General features: G+C 54.7%; 1 pseudogene; it reads right to left on the reverse strand.

The window, feature by feature from the left end:
• Positions 1-1,018: 1,018 nt before the first annotated feature.
• LOC140902794 (phospholipase A2 inhibitor and Ly6/PLAUR domain-containing protein-like) lies at positions 1,019-20,270 on the reverse strand (annotated as a pseudogene).
• Positions 20,271-20,933: the final 663 nt, after the last annotated feature.

A 20,933-nucleotide genomic window follows, 5' to 3' on the forward strand; every position in this document is an offset into this window, starting at 1 on the left:
AGGTTCTTCCATCACCGCCACTGTTTGGAATTACAGACTGCAACTCACCCGGGCATGAATTTTACCTGCTTTAACCCCTTGTGACCCTCATTCCCTTTCCTTAGCTCACAAACCTTTAGCGAGTTTCCTACAGACCTGGCTGCCAGCGTTGCCTTTGGTGGAGGATCTGGGGTCCCGTGGCTCTGGGGTAAGTGACCGGTCTCCTGGGGCTGGGAACAACCTGGGTGGGCTGGTTTGGGGTGTACGTGACCTTTCCTCACAAAGTCCGGCTTGTCTGAGAGTATCTGAGGGGACTGGCTGTGACTCCGGGGGCAGCGATCCAGGAGTTCACGCTGGGTGAAATCTGCTCACAGAGCACCACCGGTTGGGGGGATCTGCCCTGTTTCCTGACACCTTCCCTGAGCCCGGCACTCCCAGTGGAGCCGCTCCAGAGAGCGGGACGAACTGAGCCCTGCAAAATCAACCTAGAAGGACATTTCTCCCCTCCAGGGCATTCCCGCCCGCCTGGACAGCTGGGTGAGCCACGGCCTCTCCTTCCCACAGCCCTCCTTCCCCAGGGGAGCTCAGCCAGCCGGTGCCTTTCCCCCAGCCATGGGCCTTGCCTTCCGGGAGGGGGTCCAGGCAGGACTCCTGGGTTCCATTCCCTGGCCCTGCAAGGGGAGAGGGGTCCAGTGGTTAGAGCAGGGGGCTTGGGAGCCAGGACTCCTGGGCTCTATCCCTGGCTTTCAGAAGGGAGTATGGTCTGGTGGGTTACAGGGTGGGGTACTGGGAGTCAGGACTCCCGGGTTTTCTTCCTGCCAGCATCACTTGTGCACAGATAGGGGCGGGGGGGGGCCCGGTACGGGACAGTCAGGGGACAAGGAGCTAGGGGGGTACTTTCCCCACAACTCGCTTTATTCAGCCAATGCACAAAAGGAACCCGCAATCTCCCCCAAAGAGAAGCAGCAGCCTGTGGCTGCTGAAGGGAGGTGCACTGCAGCCCGGCACGCAGCAGAAGGGGAGGATGCCAGGCCGGGGCTCAGGGCTCCCCGATGCCTCCACCGGCCCTGGGAGCTGGGTAGCACTTGGCCTGCCTCGGGATCTCCGGCACGCCCTTGGCGTATTTCTTCACCAACGCTCTCTTCACACAGGCACCAGGGGAGCCACATCCAGCCGCAATCATCCTCAGTTTGATGTCACCTGGACAGGGGAGAGACGTGATCGGAGGCTCCCAATTCCCCCCCCCCCCGACCTCCATGAGGTCCCTCCCAGCAGGACTTCACCCGGCTCTGCAGGCACAGTGGGGTCTAGTGCTCAGAGCAGGGGGCCTGGAACAACGTGAGAACATAACAGAGGAACGGCCCCCCTGGGTCACCCCAAAGGTCCATCTAGCCCAGTATCCTCTGGCCAATGCCAGGTGCCCCAGAGGGAATGAACAGAACAGGGAATCAACCACTGATCCATACCCTGTCGCCCATTCCCAGCTCCTGGCAAACAGAGACTAGGGCCACCTTCCCTGCCCATCCTGGCTAATAGCCACAGATGGACCTGTCCTCCAACAACTTCTCTAGTTCCTGTTTGAACCCTGTTATAGTCTGCGCCTTCACAACTTTCCCCGGCAATAAGTTCCACAGGTTTCTAGTGCATTGTGTGAAGCAGTACTTCCTTTGGTTTATTTTATACCTGCTGCCTGTGGTGACCCCTCGTTCTTATTTTAGGAGGAGTAAATAACACTTCCTTATTTCCTTCCTCCACACCCTTCAACCTTCTTTAGACCTCGATCATATCCCCCCTTAGCCGTTTCATTTCCAAGGTGAAGAGTCCCACTCTTATTAATCTCTCCTCATATGGCAGCCAATCCATCCCCCTCATCATTTTGGTTGGCATTTTCTGAAGCCTTTCCAATTCCAATAGATCTTTTTTGAGACAGGGCGACCACATCCGTCCGCAGTGTTCCAGCTGTGGGCGTCCCATGGATTTATATTGAGGCAACACGATCTTTGGGGTTAGATCTCTGTCCTATTCTCTGTCCCTTTATGAATGATTCCCAGCATTCTGTTTGCTTTTTTGACGGCCGCTGCACATGGAGTGGATGATTTCAGAGAACACTCCACAGTGACTCCAAGATCTTTCTTGAGTGGTAAATTCGACCCATTATTGTGTATGTCTACTTGGGATTACGTTTGCCCATGTGCATTACTTTGCATTTATCAACACTGAATTTCCTCTGCCATTTTGTTGCCCAGTCACCCAGTTCTGAGAGACCCTTTAGTACCTCTTCACAGTCTGCTTTGGACTTCACTATCTTGAGTAGCTTTGTATCTTCTGCAAATTTTGCCACCTCACTATTTACCCCTTTTTCCAGAACATTTCGGAATATGGTGAATAGGACTGGGCCCAGTGCAGATCCCTGGGGGACTCCCACTATTTACCTCTCTCCCTTCTGAAAACTGACCATTTCTTTCTACCCTTTTTTCCCTATCTTTTAACCAGTTACTGAGCCATGAGAGGATTTTATCCCATGACAGCTCACTTTGCTTAAGAGCCTTTGGTGAGGGACGCTTTCTGAAAATCTAAGTACACTATATCCATGGGATCCCCCTTGTCCACACTCTTGTTGACCCCCTCAGAGAATTCTAGTACACTGGTGAGGCGTGATTTCCCTTTACCAAAACCATGTTGATCCTTCCACAACAAATTATGTTCATCTATGTGGCTGACAGTTCTCTTCTTTCCTCTAGTTTCAATGACTTTGCCCTGTACTGAAGTCAAACTTATTGGCCTGTAGTTGCCGGGATCACCTCTGGAGCCCTTTTTCGAAACAGGCGTGTCATTAGCTGTCCTCCAGCCAGTTGAGACAGAAGCTGATTTAAATGGTAGGTTACAAACCACAGTTAGTAGTTCTGTAATTTGACATTTGAGTTCCTTCCGAACTCTTGGGTGAAACCCATCTGGTCCTGGTGACTTATTACTGTTTAATTTATCAATTTCTTGCAAAAACTCCTGTAATGACTCCTCAATCTGGGACAGTTCCTCAGATTTGTCACCAAAGCAGAATGGCTCCGGTTTGGGAATCTCCCTCCCAGCCTCAGCCGTGAAGACTGATGCAGAGAATTCATTTAGTTTCTCCGCAGTGGCCTTATCCTCCTTGGGTGCTCCTTTGGCATCTCGGCAAGTAGGACTCCTGGATTCTCTCTGCAACTCTGCCAGGGGAATGGAGTCTAGTGGGTCAGAGGAAGGGGGGCTGGGACTGAGCCAGGACACCTGGGCTCCACCTCGTACTCTGTGTTCAGACCCCGCCCGCATCTGGAGGACTTACCCAGTGTTAACACCCCATAATCCTCAACACAATGGTCCTCGGCGCCGGTGCAGGCCAAGACATCCTTCTCGTTCCAGTTATATGGCCCCACTCTGAGGAACGACTGGCACTGCCGGCCGTTGGGGACGGAGCTCACAGTTGGCACTGAGAACAGTCAGACACACACAATCAGCCAAGGGTGGGGAGTCACCACACATTGGGCTCAATCCCAGCTCGGGGAAGGGAGTGGGGTCTAGTGGTTAGGAATGGGGGCTTTGGGCTGGGAGCCAGGACTCCTGGGTACTCTCCAGGCAGGTATGGCCGGAGCAGGGCTCTAGGTTTGCAGCAGACACACACCTGGGATGGCCCCGGCGTTGCAGCCGTCGGTGTCACAGCAGGCGATGTTCGCCCGCACGGTGACATTGTGCGCGTAGGTCAGCGAGAAGTGGCCGGGCTCACAGTTCTTGGGCTCCAGGCACGATTTAGCCGTGTAGGAGAAGGAGGATCCCTCTGTGGAAGGGAAACAGAGCATCACCTCTCAGCTCCCCAGTGGACCCCCAGCTGCTTCATCCTCCCATTTTGTTCCATCCACCCCACCCCCAACTAATCTCATCCTCCCCCCCCCACCCCCGATAAAATCCTCTCTTCTGTCTGATCCAGGCCCCACAGTCACCCACTGCAATTCCCATCTCATCCCATCCCCCGTCTATGACATTATCATTCCAGACGGAGCAGTCCCTGCTCCTGGAGAGGAGCGGAGACTATTGATTAGAGTAGGGGCAGGGGCTGGGAGCCAGGATTCCTGGGTTCGACCCCTGGCTTCAGGAGGACAATGGTGTCTACACTTAGTAGGAATCTTCTTTCACTCACCCAGCCTCATCTCTGCCACGACAGTGACGCAGGTCGCTTCCGAGAGGGCGCAGGGCTGCAGGGGGCCGGAGCACAATTGCTCTCTGGACGCACACACCTCGCATTGCAGGGTGCTCCCTGGAGGTTGGAAAAATCCCTTCTCAGTACAAACCGCGGCTCCCCACCCCTCCTCAGGCAGTGCCCGTGGGCGAAATACCACCAGGAACCAAGAGGTGGCGCTGTGGGAGTTGTTACCACCAATGCCTCCTCACTGAACGTGTGGGCAGGCAGATCTTGGAGAAATGCCACCTGCTTTTGCAGCAGTTCTGCCCAGTTCCATTTAACTCTCCGGATGGGGAAAGGCATCTTGCTAGCTGGTCATTTGTATCGTACTCAAAACCACAGACAAGTCTGTTTGCTGCCTGAGTGTCTGTGGCTAGAATACATTTTCAGCTGCTGACGTGGCTATCTGGGCTGCAGCTTGTGCCTGCGAACAAACCCCACACGTCTGTGTAGACAGAAAAACAAGAATTCGGCTGTTCTGAAGAGGGGTTTCTGCCTGGCTTTGTGGTGAACCTTTCTCACACACACACCACACCCCGCCGTCACTCTCTGCTCCAGGCCTCTGCCTCTCAGAGTTACATCAGCTCAGCCACACTCGACTTCAGCCCACTTTTCATCGCTGATCCTGCCAATTCTCTTCTTCAGAATACAATTGACGCTTGTTAAGCCTTTGGATTGATGGCTGTTCGTCTCCAGCCAGCGATCCCAGGAGCATGAACTCTTTCCTCTCCAGAGCATGGGGGCCTTTAAATTCATTACGTGAGCATAAGGTAGTTTTAAGAAAGAGAGAAAGAAAGGAAGATTTTCCCACTTTGGTTTTTTTAGAGCTTTCATGTGGAAACATCAATTAAACCTCAGAACACCTTCCCCGCCCCTTCTATGTCCCTAGATGGTTGCAAAGTTATATTATCCCTATCAAAGAAATATGGAAACTGAGGTAGAAAAAAGATGTGTTCAATTCAGGGTTAGAACCAAGAAGACAGCTGAGAACTCCTCACTCCTGACTCCCAGCCCACTCTAACCCACGAGATCCCACTCCTCTTTCAGAGCCACGGACAGAGCCCGGGAGTCCTGATTTGTAGCCATCTCTGCTCAAACTCACTACACCCCAGCCCGCTTCTACAGCTGGGGAATGAGCCCAGAAGTCCTGGCTCCCAGCCCCCCCCCTTTGCACCCCCATTCCCCTTTCAAACCCGGGGAATGAAGCCAGGAGTCCTGGCAGGAATCTCAGCGCTGACAGGCAGGGGAACATTTCTAGGCAGGACGACATGTGGACGGGGGTGCTGCTCCTCATCGGGATGACCCCAAGCTCGGGCGAGAGCTGGAGGAGGAACGAGAAGAAGGAAGGACAGACGGACTCAGACCCGCTGGCCAGGCCCCTAGCGTGGGCTGTGGGCGTCCCAGGCTCCAATCCCTGCTCTCCCCGAGTCAGCCGGGGGACGTGGCACCGGGTTTTCCTCTCGCTGGTTTTACCCACAAATTCCATCCTGACCCCAGAATCCGCCATCCACAGCGGCACGTTCCCCAAGTGAATTCCCGACCCCACCACCCGGCTCCCTGTGCCCGGGGACGGACGGGACTCACCTGTGGCCAGGAGAGCGGACAGCAGGCAGAGGGGCAGAGCCACCCACATGGTGCCTGGATGTTAGCTGCAGTGAGCAGAACAGCGAGGAAGCATCTGGCTGTGGTTTTATCCGGCAGGATGGCAAATACCTGCCCCCTGGGGGATCGGCTGGGGCTGCCCCATGACATCCTGGTGGACCCGGAGATGGGAGATTTCACAACCCTGCATGTGACTTTGGCTGATCAGGTGATGCAATGTGTCTTGAGACCAATTCCCTTGTGCGTTAGTGGAGATCAGTGGTTCTCAGCCAGGGGTCCGTGTACTCCAGGGTACACACAGGTCTTCAGGGGGTACATCAGCTTATCTTGATGTTTGCCTCATTTTACAACAGGCCAGATATAAAGCACTAGTGAAGTCAGTACGAGCTAAAATTTCCTGACACAATGACTTGTTCGTGCAGCTCTATGTACTATCCACTGAACTGTAAGAGCAATATTTATATCCCAGTGGAGTTATTTTATAATTACATGGTGGAACTGAGAAAGGAAGCTATTTGTCAGTCACAATGTGGCCGTAACACTTATGTATTTTTAGAAAAACATAAGAAAGGAGCTGTCATAAATATAAAGGGAAGAGGATCCACCTTTCTGTCCCCGGTGCTATAAAATCCCCCATGGCCAGTGGCAAAACACTTTCACCTGTTGTCATAAATAGAAAGGGAAGGGTAAACTCCTTTATAATCCCTCCTCTCCAGAGGAAAAATCCTCTCACCTGTAAAGGGTTAAGAAGCTAAAGGTAACCTCGCTGGCACCTGACCAAAATGACCAATGAGGAGATAAGATACTTTCAAAGGCTGGGAGGAAAGAGAAAAAACAAAGGGTCTGTGTCTGTCTGTGTGATGCTTTTGCTGGGGACAGAACAGGAATGGACTCTTAGAACTTAGTAAGTAATCTAGCTAGGTATGTGTTAGATTATGATTTCTTTAAATGGGTGAGAAAATAGCTGTGCTGAACAGAATGGATATTCCTGTCTGTGTGTCTTTTTGTAATTTAAGGTTTTGCCTAGAGGCATTCTCTCTGTTTTGAATCTAATTCCCCTGTAAGGTATTTGCCATCCTGATTTTACAGAGGTGATTCTTTTCTACTTCTATTAAAAGTCGTCTTTTTAAGGAAACTCAATGCTTTTTCATTGTTCTAAGATGCAAGGGTTTGGGTCTGTGGTCACCTATGCAAATTGGTGAGGATTTTTACCAAACCTTCCCCAGGAAGTTGCGTGCAAGGGTTGGGAGGATTTGGGAGGGAAAGACGTGTCCAAACTACGTTTCCCAGTAAACCCAGTTAAAGTTTGGTTGTAGCAGTAGAAATCTAGGGGCAAAGGACGAAATTAATTTGTACCTTGGGGAAGTTTTAACCTAAGCTGGTAAAAGTAAGCTTAGGAGGTTTTCATGCAGGTCCCCACATCGGTACCCTAGAGTTCAGAGTGGGGAAGGAACCTTGACAGGTGTGTAGGGGGATGGATGGACAGGCGTGAAGGCAGATGGATGGATGGACAGACATTCTCTTAGGGGAATGGATGGATGGGTGTGTGGGGGGGAAGGGTGGACGTGTAGGAGGATGGACGGACGGAAGGATGGGTGTTGTCAGGGAGTCCCCGGGCAATGCTCTGGACCTGCTCCCTACGAAGCCAGGCAGGACTCTGGGGAAGTCTCCTCTCTGGGAGCAGCCTGTCTGCAGGACACACAGCTCGCCCGGCTTCCACCTTCCTGGGTCTGACCTCGGAGCATTCAGCCTCCTCTGCCATTCCATGCGCTTCCCACAGCGAGTCCGCCCAGGCGGGGTCCTGGGGAAGCCAGAGGGTCCTGTCCCCCAACTCCACAGTCAGACGGGACTATCAGCCAGCCAGTAAAACAGAGGTTTATAAGACAACAGGAACATGGTCTAAAACAGAGCTTGTGGGTGCAGAGAACAGGACCCCTCAGCCGGGTCCATTTTGGGGGGCAGTGAGCCAGACAACCCCATCTGCACTTCACTCCACTCCCCAGCCAGCCCCAAACTGAAACTCCCTCCAGCCCCACCTCCTCTGGGCTTTCCCCTTTCCCGGGCCAGGAGGTCACCTGATTCCTTTGTTCTCCAACCCTTTAGCTCTCACCTTGCAGGGGGGAAGGGCCCAGGCCATCAGTGGCCAGGAAACAGGGTGTCGGCCATTCTCTGTGTCCAGACCCCTGCACACACCTGCCCTCTCGGGCTCTGCAAGGATCATATACCCTTATCCCACCTAGATACTTAAGAACTGCGTAGGGGAAACTGAGGCACCCCCACACTATTCAGAGGAAACATTAAGAACGCTTCCACTTCCTCACAGGTGTGTCGGGGATGGATGGAGGGGCGGCCCTGCACAGCCTTGCAAAGCACAGAGGGAAACTGAGGCACTCCATGGCATCGTAGGAGCTCAATTCCCACTTTGTCGCATCCCTCTGTGCCCCAAACTGCTGCAGACACCAGCCGGTGCACCCTGCCCCTGCCAGCACCGATCCCAGGCACTGGCTTTAACAGGGGGAGTGAGATCAACCCAGCCAAGGCCACCTCCATGAACCCGAGGCCTTCGGGGACCGGACGAGAAAAGGGGGACGCTGGCACCAGAAATTAAAATGGAAATCCTGCTTTATTTCCCTCCTCACCAGATCCTGTTACCAGTGTAGGAGAAATTCTGTGAACAACTGCCCTGCTCAGCCCCAGCCCTGCCCCGCTGGTCACAGCACCTGCCTCGGTGTCTAGGAGGCAAACGCACTGGTCAAAGGTGGGTGGCGCTGACTTTCCACCATCGGTCTCCGCACCGACCGTTTGCCGGCTGTGGTTTGGACACGCGCACCAAGGGCTTAGCACACCTGGGCTCCAGGCCCCCCTCTGCCAGCCACCCTGTGTGACCTGGGACACACCACTTAGGCCCAGAGCTTCAAAGAGTTAGGTCCTGCTGAGGATCTGTGCCTCAGTTTCCCCCATCTGTTCAATGGGGGTGACAGCCCTGCCCATCCCACAAGGTGGCTGTGAGGATAATACATTAAAGATGATGAGGGGTTCAGATGCCATGGTGATGGGCGCCAGATAAGTATTTAGCTAGACATGCTGGGGAGGGTGGTTAACAAGCTCCCCAGGGATGCGGTGGATGCGCCGTCCCTCGGCATCCCCCAGGCCAGGCTGGCTGCCCTCCTGGAAGATGCTTTCATCAAACGCACGTGATCGGGCCCCGTGTAGGGAGGACTTCTCCAGCCTGGGCTATGCGGCAGGTCAGAGTAGATGCTGGGAATGGGCCCTTCTGGCCTGGGACGCCAGGAAAAGGGGTGAGGTGGCTCCCAGGAATCACCAGCCCTCGGGGCGCTGGTTTCATCTGTAAATAATTTTTGTGACTGTTTTGCTTCTAACCAGAAGCGAAGGAAAATACAGGCTATTCCTTGTCCTGTGTATCCGCCGCCATGCCCAGGAACATCTCCCTCTTCTTCGGGAACGGGGTCTTTGTGAAGATTCAATCCCGGACCTGCTCTACGAACAGCTGCAATACCCGGTTCTCTCCTGTCTGTATGTCTCTGCATCCCTCCCTGCTTCTTCCCAGTGGCCAAGGCTCCGACTGAGTGTCAAACTGGTTTGGAAAAGGTTCTTTTCTGGAGAAGGGTGGGGTCCCGTGTAGCACCTGGTGCCATAGGGGGGACCCTGATCTCAGGGGAGGGAGGCGTGCAGTGCCTGGCACAATGGGGGGCCCCCAGTAGCAGGCTGGGGGGATCTATGCAGTGCCCAGTGCAATCAGGGCCCCTGCTCTGGGGAGTCTGTGCAGCTCTTGGCACAAGGGGTCCCTGATCTCAGTTATTGCGGTGCTAGAAATAAGTGGTAACAAAGTAGAGAAGGCACCTGTCCTCAGCCCAGCCCGTCAACCCCCACCGACCCTCTCTTTGCGGGTCTTGCAGGGCCGATCATCAACACCGTCTAGACGGGAGGCCGGTGCCCGATCTGCATTGCCCCTGGTCGGAGCAGCTGTTCCAGCACGGAGACCCTGCAGTGCGAGGGCCGTGCCAGCCAGTGCATTTCCATCAGCGGGCAGATCTGGGAAGGTGAGCGCCTGTCCCGGATTCCTTCCAGCCCCGGCTCTCCAGGCCCATCGGCACTAGGACAAAGGGAGGCCCAGGGCCGGGATTTCCCCAGGCCCCCGCAGCCTCCCGGCAGTTCCCGCTTTACCTGGCTATGCCCTTGGCCCAGCTCTGGGCAAGGCTCAGCCCCAGGCTCCCTATGGGGCCAGAGCCTCTTCTCACACCCTGTGGCTTTGCAAGCGAGTTCGGAGCCACGCTCCCCTGTTTCAAAGCCAGCCGGCTTCCCCCTCTCCCTGTGGACATGGCTCTGACCCGTGTTTAAACCCAAACCCCGCTCCGTCCACACACAGAGCCCCCTGCCCCCACCTGCCCTGCCCTGCCAGGCCAGCTCAGCCAGGGGAGCCTGCACCCCTACCCGCAGTGCAGCGGTGGCGGATTAGCCAATGGGCCGTCAGGGCCTGTGCCCAGCAGCCTCAGCCCATTGGGGGCCCCCTGGAAAATGGGCACCCCTGCACCCCAAGCCCGGTGCCTGGCAGAAGTGCCAGCTGGCGGGGGAAGCCCCAGCGCCCGGATCCCAGCTGCGGCTGTGGCCCGGGGACTGGAAGAGCTCTCACCCCCAGTTGGCGGCGAGACAGATCTTTCCTGGTCTTGGGGCCGTGAGCGGGGGGGCTGCAAGGGGGTGGGTGGACTGGGACAGGACTGTGGGGGGAACCGGGGCAGGGCCACGGGGGAAGGGGCAGAACAGGGGTGGGACTGCAGGCAGAAGGGGCGGGCGGACCCCAGGGCCTGCACAGCCCAGCCTTCCCGGCTTCTCGCTGGCCACCATCCGCCTGAAGTAGCAACCGCCACCGATGGAAGAAAAAGAGACGTCCACCATGCAGCGTGCGGCCAGCTGCTCCCCAGGGCCGGGCAGCTGAGCTCTCACCGCTGTGACCTGCCCTGGGGTCCCGGTTGCTGTCCCGTGGATGCTGTCCCTCCCCTCGCCGGGCGTTACAAATCAATGCCCGGTTGCTGGGGTTTTCTTCTGTCCAGGGCAGTTACCCGGCTAGGTGGCTGTCACGCTGTCTGGGGCGGCTCGTGACCGTGAGTGCCTATCTCAGGGCGGACTGACAGATGCAGGACAGACCCCCCGAGCGGATGGCGTGTTCTCTGATACGATTTCACCAGGCGAGATTTCCTGGCTCGCTGAACCAGTCTCGCTGCGGAGTGACAGCCTGAGATGCTCCAGTTCTGTCTGGCCACCCAGACAAACGGCACTTATGAGCAATGGTCCCTTCCACCAAAACTCACCCACAGCAGGTTGCTCCCAGTCACTTATCCCAGCCCCGCTGGTACTTTCCATCTCACAGCAAAGGCGACGCTGGCAGCCAACTCTGCAGTAAACCACCTCCAGGTTTAGTAGCTAGTCAACGCGGTTATAGCAGGTACAATAGATGCCCAGGGGAGGCCGTCTGTGAGCCCCAACGGCAGCAACCTGCCAGGTTCCCGTGTCACTCAGGGCTGCCCCGAATAACCCCAGGGAATCGCCGTCTGTGCGATCAGCTATTCCGCCCCGTGAGACGCCAAACCGGCCAGAGATGCAGGATCTTTTCCTGAAGCCAAACTTCCAGCTCCCGCTCACAGAGAACAAGCCGCCAGGGTCCCACCCACGTGGGCTCTTCCTTCGGTGGTGGAGAGCGAGGAACGCGCTCTGAGTCTTTACCTGCCCATCCTCTCACGCAGTGGCCACTTGCTTTGGAATTCACCCTTCTCGGTTAGTTGCAGGGGAGACATGGTGTCAACGTTTGCTCTGACATCAAAACAGGAGGCGGATCAGCGCACACAATGCGGGTAATGCCCCATTCGTTTTCAGGACGTTTCAATGCCGAAGACGCTGTTCCAGCTTCACCATCACTTTGACCTACACTGACCCACAAGTAAAGCGGCCTGAGGCTCTGCCATGAGCTGGCACCTGCCTGCCAGTGTCACAGCGACCAGTTCCTGATACTCCATTCAGAGCAACTCCGACAGGCCCACTGCCTACGTCACCAGGCCTTAGCTAATGGGAGTTAAGAACTTGCCTTTTCCCCCAGGCCCAAGAGAACCCCGCAACCAGCAGGGAGTCTCCAGGCAGGCTCAAACCCAGAGGCCCCAGGGGGTGACACATGCCCGTTCTGTCTCAACAAGGTGTTGACTCTGAAGCCTACTAATTACCATTGGCATCGTGGGTGCCACTCTGTGCTAAGGATGCAATGTGGGGGGGTTCCAGGCTGCAGGGTTGTGGGGGCAGGTTGTTACGTTGGCTCAGCAGAGCTGGGATGCCCCGTGTCTGATCAGCGTCTCTTTCTCTGCACAGATAACATCACGATACCCTTTGCAGCCAGCGGCTCCGCTACCCCGAATGCCTGCGAACTCAAGAAGGGAGAGATTCTGAATTCGGGAGTGTTCACCTACAGAATAACACAGATTGAGTGTTACACGCCCAGCAGTGCTCAGCGGATGCTGGGCCCCGTCGCCCTGGGCAGCATCTTGCCCAGTCTGGCTGGGCTCCTGGCAGTGAAATTCCTCTCCTAACGCCCCCTCTGTGTTGCCCCCCCTCCGCCAGGGGGAGCCACCCCACAGCTGAATGAGGCCCTCATAGTCCGTGGGTCTCTCTCCTCTCCCCACACCCACCCACGCCTCAGTTTCCCCATCTGTGCCCAAAGGATAATGAAACTGAACTGCTTTTCCAAAGATCCAGGGAGTCAGGGCCCCAGGCAAAGCCCATTAGAGCCAGAGTGGGAGGAGGGGGCGCGTGTGTCTCTGGACAGACAGTGACGTCCTGTGGAACAGCGCTGAGTCTAATTGTATTCTGCAGGAGCCCCTGAGAGTCCAGCGTGGGGACAGAACTGGGGACAGCGTGGGGACAGCCTGGCCTCCCAGCCCCCACTGCTCTACCCCATCAGCCCCAACTCCTCTTCCATAGCTGGGATAGAACCCAGGAGTCCTGGCTCCCAGCCACCCCGCTCTAACCATGACACACCACTCCCTTCGGAGAGCCAGGGATAGAACCCAGGAGCCCTGACACCCAGCACTCCCTGATTTAACGCTATGTATTTCCGGAAGTAAAGGCACTGAATAAAGCTGGGTCCTAAACTGAAATTCCCCAGAGCTCGTGTGTGTGTTTGGACAAGTTGCCACACCGCTGCCCGCATCTGCACTGAACCCAGGTGTCCTGGCACACACACCCCCGGTCTCCGGGAGCTGGGATATTGGATTAAGCTCGGCTGGAGCTGAATCCAATATCCCAGCCACAGCTCCCAGAGACCAAAGAGGCGGGGAGGGGGAAGGGGTCTCCTTTGTTCTTTCTCCTCTTGATCCTCCTGTGCAAAGGGCGTCCCTGGGACATTCCCCAGCCTACAGCCTGGACCCATGACCCGCCAGGGCCCCTCAGTTCTCCACCCCAGGGGTGGGCAAACTATGACCCGGGGGCCGGATCCGGCCCTCCAGATGGTTTAATCCGGCCCTCGAGCTCCCACCGAGGAGTGGGGTCCGGGGCTTAGCCCGCTCTGGTGCTCCAGCCAAGGAGTGGGGTGGGGGGCTTGCCCCGCTCTACACGGCTCCCAGAAGCAGCAGCAGGTCCCCCCTCCGGCTCCTATGCATGGAGACCCCCGCAGCGCCCACTGGCTGGGAACTGTGGCCCATGAGAGCTGCAGGGACGGCGCCTGCGGACGACGTGGCGCCCAGAGCCTCGGCGTAGGAGCCAGAGCGGGGACATGCCGCTGCTTCGGGGAGCTGCTTGAGGTAAGCGCCGCCCGGAGCCTGCACCCCTGAACCCCTCCTGCACCCCAGCCCCCTGCCCCAGCCCTGATCCCCCTCCCTCCATCTGAACCCCTGGGTCCCAGCCCGGAGCACCCTCCTGCACCCCCAACCCCTCATCCCTAGCCAGAGCCCTCAGCCCCTCGCCCCCAATTTCCTGAGCAGTCATTGCCGGCCATACAATTTCCATACTCAGTTGTGGCCCTCGGGCCAAAAAGTTTGCCCACCCCTGCTCCAGCCTGCAAATCGCTCCCCGTTATATTGCAGCCAGACCCCTCCCCCACCCCCCCGAGAATCACTCTGCAGAGCGACACCAGCAAACCCCCCAGCCCAGCAAACCCCCCTGCCCAGAACTCCCAGCGCCCTCCGGGCCAACACAAGCTCCTAGAAAGTCCATCACTGATTCCTTGAAAGGAGACGCCCCGATCCTGTCGGCCCAAGGGAAGGTCCCAGACACACCCTGCTTTAGATCGAACACTGAGAACCAGGGAAGGGCAGGAGCTAAGTGATTACAAGCCAGAAAAGGCAGAAACGGTCTGTGTGGGGGGTGTGATGGCGCCTCCCTCTGGCCAAATGTGGCACAGCCCCAAGGTTCATGTAGCCCAACCGGGGCAGGGGGGATCCCAGGCCTGCCCAATCCTCTGACTGCCGGCTCAGGGCCCTCCAACGAAATAAACGGGCTCAGAGGAGCTCCCACCCTGCCAGAGCCCGGAACACCTCCCTACCTCCCCCCGGGGCTCTGCGTCCCTGCACCTTTGGGGGCTTGCAGCCAGCCGCTCCCTCCTCTCTGGCAGCTGCTCTGCCCCACGGCTTTCCAGCCCCTTTATTCCTCCCAGCTGTGGTTAGCAGGGCACGCTTTAAACCTTCAGTCTCTGGAACACCATGGGGTGCGTACGCCCCAAGACAGGTACAAAGAAATCAAAGGTCAAAGGCAAGCAACGCCTCCCTTCACAGGCTAAGTCAGTTCAAAGAAAAGTTTTCCTGGCTCCCAGCTCCCACCCGTTGCACCCCCATTCCCCTTTCAAACCCGGGGAATGAACCCAGGAGTCCTGGCAGGAATCTCAGCGCTGATGGGCAGGGGAACATTTCCAAGCAGGATTACATGTGGATGGGGGTAGTGCTCCTCATCCAAGCCCAGGCGAGAGCTGGAGGAGGAATGAGAAGAAGGAAGGACAGACAGACTCAGACCCGCTGGCCAGGCCCCTAGCGTTGGCTGTGGGAGTCCCAAGCTCCAATCCCTGCTCTCCCCAATTCAGTCGGGGGACATGGCCCCGGGTTTTCCTCTCGCTGGTTTTACCCACAAATTCCATCTTGACCCCAGAATCCGTCATCCACAGCGGCACGTTCCCCAAGTGAAATCCCGCCCCCACCACCCGGCTCCCTGTGCCCGGGGACGCACGGGACTCACCTGTGGCCAGGAGAGCGGACAGCAGGCAGAGGGGCAGAGCCACCCACATGGTGCCCGGGTGTTTGCTGCAGTGAGCAGAACAGCGAGGAAGCATCTGGCTGTGGTTTTATCCGGCAGGTTGGCAAATACCTGCCCCCTGGGGCATCGGCTGGGGCTGCCCCATGACATCCTGGTGGACCCGGAGATGGGAGATTTCACAGCCCTGCATGTGACACTGGCTGATCAGGTGATGCCAATATGTACTGATGCCAATTCCCTTGTGCATTTGTGGAGATCTGTGGTTCTCAGCCAGGGGTCCGTGTACTCCAGGGATACACACAGGTCTTCCGGGGGGTACATCAGCTTATCTTGATGTTTGCCTCATTTTACAACAGGCCAGATATAAAGCACTAGTGAAGTCAACGCGAGCTAAAATTTCCTGACACAATGACTTGTTTGTGCAGCTCTATGTACTGTCCACTGAACTGTCAGTGCAATATTTATATCCCAGTGGAGTTATTTTATAATTACACAGTGGAAAGAATTACAGTGGAAAGGAAGAATTACACAGTGGAAAGAAAGGAAGCTATTTGTCAGTCACAGTGTGGCCGTGACACTTTTATATATTTTTAGAATAACATAAGAAAGGACCTGTCATAAATATAAAGGGAAGGGGAACCACCTTTCTGTCCCCGGTGCTGTAAAATCCCTCGTGGCCAGAGGCAAAACACTTTCACCTGTAAAGGGTTAAGAAGCTAAGGCAACCTTGCTGGCACCTGACCCAAAATGACCAATGAGGAGACAAGATACTTTCAAATCGGGAGTGAGGGAAACAAAGGGACTGCTTGTCTGTGTGATCTTTTGCTGGAACAGCTCAGGAATGGAGTCTCAGAACTTCTGTTAGTTAGTAAGTAATCTAGCTAGAAATGCGTTAGATTTCCTTTTGTTTAATGGCTGGTAAAATAAGCTGTGCTGGAGGGAATGAATATTCCTGGTTTGGTGTCTTTTTGTAACTTAAGGTTTTGCCTAGAGGATTCTCTATGTTTTGAATTTGATTACCCTGGAAGGTATTTACCATCCTGATTTTACAGGGGTGATTCTTTCACCTTTTCTTTCATTCAAATTCTTCTTTTAAGAACCTGTTTGCTTTTTCATTGTTCTGAAGATCCAAGGGTTTGGGTCTGTGTTCACTTGTACAAATTGGGGAGGATTCTTATCAAGCCTTCCCCAGGAAAGGGGGTGTAGGACTTGGGGTGATATTTTGGGGGAAGACGTCTCCAAGTGGGCTCTTTCCCTGGTCTTTGTGTAAGACGCTTGGTGGTGGCAGCGTACGGTTCAAGGACAAGGCAAAGTTTGTACCTTGGGGAAGTTTTTAACCTAAGCTGGTAAGAATAAGCTGAGGGGGTCTTTCCTGCGGGTCCCCACATCTGTACCCTCGAGTTCAGAGTGGGGAAGGAACCCTGACAGGGCCACACTGGGTCAGACCAAAGGTCCATCTAACCCAGTATCCTGTCTTCCGACAGTGGCCAATGCCAGCTGCCCAGAGGGAATGAACAGAACAGGTAATCAAACATCAAGTGTTCCATCCCCTGTCATCCATTCCCAGCTTCTGGCAAACAGAGGCTAAGGACACCATCCCTACCCAGCCTGGCTAATAGCCATTGATGGCCCTATCCTCCATGAATTTATCTAGCTCTTTTTTGAACCCAGTTTACTTTTGGACTTTGCACATTCCTCTGGCAAGGAGTTCCACAGGTTGATGGTGCATTATGTGAAAAAACACTTCCTTTGTTTTTTTAAACCTACTGCCTCTTAATTTCATTTGGTGGCCCCTAGTTCTTGTGTTATGAGAAGGAGTAAATAACACTTCCTTATCTACTTTCTCCACACCACTCATGATTTTCTAGACCTCTCTCCTATCCCCCCTTGTCTGTCTCTTTTCCAAGCTGAAAAGTCCCACTCTTATGAATCTCTCCTCACGGAAGCTGTTCCATCCCCCTAATAATTTTATGACCTTTTTCTGAATCTTTTCTGAATACAGTGGATGTATTGTTTCTTGACTTTAGCAAAGCTTTTGACACCGTCTCCCACAGTATTCTTGTCAGCAAGTTAAAGAAGTAAGGGCTGGATGAATGCACTATAAGGTGGGTAGAAAGTTGGCTAGATTGTCGGGCTCAATGGGTAGTGATCAATGGCTCCATGTCTAGTTGGCAGCCGGTGTCAAGTGGAGTGCCCCAGGGGTCGGTCCTGGGGCCGGTTTTGTTCAATATCTTCATAAATGATCTGGAGGATGGTGTGGATTGCACTCTCAGCAAATTTGCGGATGATACTAAACTGGGAGGAGTGGTAGATACGCTGGAGGGGAGGGATAGGCTACAGAGGGACCTAGACAAATTGGAGGATTGGGCCAAAAGAAATCTGATGAGGTTCAATAAGGATAAGTGCAGGGTCCTGCACTTAGGATGGAAGAATCCAATGCACCGCTACAGACTAGGGACCGAATGGCTAGGCAGCAGTTCTGCAGAAAAGGACCTAGGGGTGACAGTGGATGAGAAGCTGGATATGAGTCAGCAGTGTGCCCTTGTTGCCAAGAAGGCCAATGGCATTTTGGGATGTATAAGTAGGGGCATAGCGAGCAGATCGAGGGACGTGATCGTTCCCCTCTATTCGACATTGGTGAGGCCTCATCTGGAGTACTGTGTCCAGTTTTGGGCCCCACACTACAAGAAGGATGTGGATAAATTGGAGAGAGTCCAGCAAAGGGCAACAAAAATGATTAGGGGACTGGAACACAAGACTTATGAGGAGAGACTGAGGGAACTGGGATTGTTTAGTCTGCAGAAGAGAAGAATGAGGGGGGATTTGATAGCTGCTTTCAACTTCCTGAGAGGTGGTTCCAGAGTGGATGGTTCTAGACTATTCTCAATGGTGGAAGAGGACAGGACAAGGAGTAATGGTCTCAAGTTGCAGTGGGGGAGGTTTAGATTGGATATTAGGAAAAACTTTTTCACTAAGAGGGTGGTGAAACACTGGAATGCGTTACCTAGGGAGGTGGTAGAATCTCCTTCCTTAGAGGTTTTTAAGGTCAGGCTTGACAAAGCCCTGGCTGGGATGATTTCACTGGGAATTGGTCCTGCTTCGAGCAGGGGGTTGGACTAGATGACCTTCTGGGGTCCCTTCCAACCCTGATATTCTATGATTCTATGATCACCTCTGAGCTCCTCAATGGACCCCCAGGTGCTCCATCCTCCCCTTTTGTTCCATCCACCCCACCCCCAACTAATCTCATCTCCCCACCACTGATAAAATCCTCTCTTCTGTCTGATCCAGGCCCCACAGCCACCCAATGCAAATCCCCATCTCATCCCATCCCCCGTCTATGACATTACCTTTCCAGACTGAGCAGTCCCTGCTCCTGGAGAGGAGCGGAGACTATTGGTTAGAGTAGGGGGAGGGGCTGGGAGCCAGGACTCCTGGGTTCGACCCCTGGCTTCAGGAGGACAATGGTGTCTACACTTAGTAGAAATCTTCTTTCACTCACCCAGCCTCATCTCTGCCACGACGGTGACGCAGGTCCCTTCCGAGGGGGCGCAGGGCTGCAGGGGGCCGGAGCACGATTGCTCTCTGGACGCACACACCTCGCATTGCAGAGCGCTCCCTGGAGGTTGGAAAAATTCATTCTCAGTACAAACCGCGGCTCCCCAACCCTCCCCAGGCAGTGCCCGTGGGCGAAATACCACCAGCAACCAACTGTGGGAGTTGTTACCACCAATGCCTCCTCACTGAACGTGTGGGCAAGCAGATCTTGGAGAAATTCCACCTGCTTTTGCAGCAGTTCTGCCCAGTTCCATTTAACTCTCCGGATGGGGAAAGGCATCTTGCTAGCTGGTCATTTGTATCTTACTCAAAACCGCAGACAAGTCAGTTTGCTGCCTGAGTGTCTGTGGCTAGAATACATTTTCAGTTGCTGACGTAGATATCTGGGGTGCAGCTTGTGCCTGTGAACAAACCCCACACGTCTGTGTAGACAGAAAAACAAGACTTCGGCTGCTCTGAAGAGGTGTTTCTGCCTGGCTTTGCAGTGAACCTTTCACACACACACACACACACACACACACACACACACCCCGCCATCACTCTCTGCTCCAGGCCTCTGCCTCTCAGAGTTACGTCATCTCAGCCACACTCGACTTCAGCCCACTTTTCATCGCTGATCCTGCCAATTCTCTTCTTCAGAATACGATTGATGCTTGTTAAACCTTTGGATAGATGGCTGTGCACCTCCAGCCAGCGATCCCAGGAGCATCAACTCTTTCCTCTCCAGAGCGTGGGGGACTTTAAATTCATGACGTGAGCGTAAGGTAGTTTTAAGAAAGAAAAAAAGAAAGAAAGAAAGGAAGATTTTCCCACTTTGGTTTTTTTAGAGCTTTCATGTGGAAACATCAATTAAACCTCAGAACACCTTCCCCTGCCCTTCTATGTCCCTAGATGGTTGCAAAGTTATATTATCCCTATCAAAGAAATATGGAAACTGAGGTAGAAAAAAGATGTGTTCAATTCAGGGTTAGAACCAAGAAGACAGCCGAGAAGTCCTCACTCCTGACTCCCAGCCCACTCTAACCCACGAGATCCCACTCCTCTTTCAGAGCCACGGACAGAACCCGGGAGTCCTGATTTGCAGCCATCTCTGCTCAAACTCACTACACCCCAGCCCACTTCTACAGCAGGGGAATGAGCCCAGAAGTCCTGGCTCCCAGCCCCCACCCGTTGCACCCCCATTCCCCTTTCAAACCCGGGGAATGAACCCTGGATTCCTGGCAGGAATCTCAGCGCTGACAGGCAGGGGAACATTTCTAGGCAGGACGACATGTGGACGGGGGAGCTGCTCCTCATCGGGATGACCCCAAGCTCGGGCGAGAGCTGGAGGAGGAACGAGAAGAAGGAAGGACAGACGGACTCAGACCCGCTGGCCAGGCCCCTAGCGTGGGCTGTGGGAGTCCCAGACTCCAATCCCTGCTCTCCCCGAGTCAGCCGGGGGAACGTGACTCCGGGTTTTCCTCTCGCTGGTTTTACCCACAAATTCCATCCTGACCCCAGAATCCACCATCGACAGCAGCACGTTCCCCAAGTAAATTCCTGACCCCACCACCCGGCTCCCTGTGCCCGGGGACGGACGGGACTCACCTATGGCCAGGAGAGCGGACAGCAGGCAGAGGGGCAGAGCCACCCACATGGTGCCTGGATGTTAGCTGCAGTGAGCAGAACAGCGAGGAAGCATCTGGCTGTGGTTTTCTCAGGCAGGTTGGCAAATACCTGCCTGTGGCGGTTCAATACAAGACAGGACACGGCTTTAGGCAAGCAAGCAGGCTGGTCTGCTGATGGGATCACCCCTGTCAGCTTTTCCACCTCTTTTATTTCTCTCCCCCCTGCACATCACATACCCCAACCAACCGCAAAAGGCATCAACAAAGGAAATAATATGACTTTGATTAATATTCCTATTTACTAGCCTCTATCTACTACAATCTTCATTCTCAGGCCTTGAGCTTCGGCCGAGGAAGCTTCCCACGGCTGATGTCCTTATTTTGACTTCCCAGATGGTCCATGTTTTCATGGTCCATGTCCTTGGATAGAACAGAGCAATGTGTGCATTGCTCCTACACAACAGTCAGGGTGTGCCCTGACTGTTTCCAGGTGCATGAACGCTACATGAACCCTTCACCTGCCCCCTGGGGGATCGGCTGGGGCTGCCCCGTGACATCCTGGTGGACCCGGAGACGGGAGATTTCACAACCCTGCATGTCACATTGGCTGATCAGGTGGATACAGCTGTAGGTAGGAGGAAGGGCAGTGTAGATACAAGTCTAATAGGTTATACTGGTAGTAAAATAACCGTGCCTCATAGGGTACAGAATGTGAGTGAGGCCAAACAGCAAAAATT

Source organism: Lepidochelys kempii, chromosome 24, assembly GCF_965140265.1.
Source record: "Lepidochelys kempii isolate rLepKem1 chromosome 24, rLepKem1.hap2, whole genome shotgun sequence".
NCBI classification, from domain to species: Eukaryota; Metazoa; Chordata; order Testudines; family Cheloniidae; genus Lepidochelys; species Lepidochelys kempii.